Consider the following 3,205-nt stretch of genomic DNA (forward strand, 5'->3'; position numbering starts at 1 on the left):
CTTGCTCACAGAGCCTCCTTTCATGTCTCCATACAAAATAAGAAAAAAAAAAGGGACTCTTCAGTTAAAGACCGAGGACGCAAAAGAAAATAACACAATTCAACAAGAATCCACTGAGAGAGAATCACAAAGATGCACTCAATATGGGAACTGAAAATCAAGGCAGTTTACAGAATATGCCAATGATTTTATTCAACCATGACATTCGATAAGCCTACGATTATTGCTTATATCGTGAGCGAGCTCACCAAATAACCAACGCCGGTATAAAATTGTTGCTTGAAAAGGTTTATGGTGAACATAACATTCGAAAAGAGAAAATAACAAAGTCTCATAAACACGAGCAATTAACTAAATGCCAAACATTATTTTTCAAACTCACAAATAATATAACCCTCCAGACCTGAATCATTTTTAACTCTTTAAACAGCCATTACACAGAAACAAACACAGCTGACCGTAATAAGGAAAGGTGAAGTGAGAGTAGCCGCCCTAACCACTTATAAAACTACAATGTCATATATATATATACATATATATATATATATATATATATATATATATATATATATATATATATATATATATTGTATTATTTTCATGCCAGTTTTCATCAACTGGTCAATCATGGCTTTTTAACCAATTTTGGCTGATTTAGGCTATTACCATACTAACAAGAGCACACAGTAAGGAGCATATCCCGACACGACCACTCAAAGTGAACGATTGAAATAATACCAATGAAAACATCGTATGTGATCCTGTTATACATTACTTTAACCTGCTGCGTGACCCTGATCTTTAACCCAGTAAGAAATACTTGTAAATTTTACTATTCAAAAAATACAGTTATAATCCTTCAAGAGACAAAGGAAATCACAGATATGTTAGGCTGCGGAGAATTTCCGCCATCGAGAAACCCCTTCTTTTATAATGAGCAATAGCGTCCAAATAAAAGTCGTGAACGCTGAGGCGATTTTTCCCTACGGTTAATAACTTAGAGAAAGTCATTTTTATAATGAGTCACGACTCGTTTTCTAGACATCCTCAAAAACACACATCGACACTGGTAAAAACAGCATTAAAAACATGAATGCCATTGCCATTGTTATAACCCTTTAGAGAAAAAGATATTAAACTGAATTTTAATGCAAGTGTATCGAAATATTATTTTATTTATGGTTGATGTATCAACGAAACATCACAATAGCCTAACGTAAAAGAGTATGCCAGACTGGCGGATGCCATAAAAAGGAGACAAAAAAGATAAAAGCTTGGATGGGAAGAAGCAACTTTTGAGTTGGAACCTTTGGAAACAATGCATTTGGTAGTCCACTTTTAATTAATAGTAAACAAAAAACAAAAAAAAGAGAAGGACAACAACACATATTTCTTCCTGGTATATGCCAATCACGCTTGAATCATAAAATTCGAAACTTCCTCCTTTCTTCTTATGCGTTATGTGTTTTGCTCGTCTTGACAATGGACCAAAAAAAGAGTACCTCTGTAATTCAGGCAAAAAATGGCAGAACTGGAAAACCCTTTTTTAGTTCCGTAACAAATTTCAGATTCATCATCATACTAGCCTTGTATCTTCCCTAGAAAGTTCCTCGCTGGGTGAGCAGGTTCCGTTCTCAGCTACCACTCAGTTGGTCGCGAGTTCGAATCTCCGACCGGCCAGTGAAGAACAAGAGGAATTTGTTTCTGGTGATCTCGCTATAATGTGGTTCGGATTCCACAATAAGCTGTAGGTCCCGTTGCTAGGTAACCAATTGGTTCTTAGCCACGTAAAAATAAATCTAATCCTTCGGGCCAGCCCTCGGAGAGCTGTTAACCAGCTCAGTGGTCTGGTTAAACTAAGATATACTTTTCTTCCCTAGAAGGGGCCGCTCAAGTACTTTTTCTCCATAAATCCCAATCTTTCCTTTTTTAAATCTTCAGCTGGGAACCCTTATGGACAAAGTCAACAGACTATAACCTAGAGGGCTCCAAAGGGAAATCAGCATGCAGAGACACACAAGTTACAGGAAAAGGTGATATATATATATATATATATATATATATATATATATATATATATATATATATATATATATATATATATATACATAATATATATATATATATATATATATATATATATATATATATATATTATATATATATATATATATATATACCTATATATATGAGGAACAGAAATAAAAACCGGAATTCAGGAGACATCAGCAGAAAGCGGGAATGAATTTGCTCCTCGCTTAAGCATTTGGAGATCAGTAGATTCCACAACTGCACTAGGCAAACTATTCTATATTTTAGTTGTAGCCTGTGTAAATATGCATAGTTTTGTTTTTTTCTTTAGTGATTAATCTTGCCTACTGCAATATGGCATGAAATATGCTTCGACCATTTCCGAATAATTTGCATTAGCTATAACCTAAAGCTTTAATTGCATGGAATTCTTCCAGTATAATTTTGCACTTCACGAAATTGCCATTCAATTCAAAATCATGTAACTCCAAGGAGAACTAAATAAAAATCATCAACATTTTTATTTTCAAATATTTATACGCATCTAGCACAAGTTCAAGGGGAAACTACCTGTAATCGAATATAAAGTTCATTAGAGCTACAAATAAATTGCAAGAGTTTCCCAACTCCACCGTTTCTGCTCTAATTCATTTCCTTGAGTGCTCATTAGACTGCAAGCTGGTTAGCCATGCCTCTCCCACTTATACTGTGAATTTTGGCTTTTACTTCCTTCCTTTACTAGTTCTTATCTATTTGTCCTATTAAAAACACGTTCTTATATGTCTCTATTCAACAATATCTTCACATTTAGAATACATCGTTTATAATATATATATATATATATATATATATATATATTTTATATATATATATATATATATATATATATATATATATATATATATATATATATATATATATATATATATATATTACATATTATATATATCTACACACACACAATTATATATATATATCATATATATATATAAATATATTATATATATATGTGTTTCCTGTATATATTATACTGCTATATATGTATATATGCATATATCTATATAAAACTGTAATACCGCTGATTTCTTTAAAGAGATAAAACTTGATAATGAAAGGAATTGAGACTGCAAAGGTCATCTTCAACGCTTGTTTTATTTTTTTCTTCAGTGTCAAT

Source organism: Macrobrachium rosenbergii, chromosome 18, assembly GCF_040412425.1.
Source record: "Macrobrachium rosenbergii isolate ZJJX-2024 chromosome 18, ASM4041242v1, whole genome shotgun sequence".
Lineage (NCBI taxonomy): Eukaryota > Metazoa > Arthropoda > Malacostraca > Decapoda > Palaemonidae > Macrobrachium > Macrobrachium rosenbergii.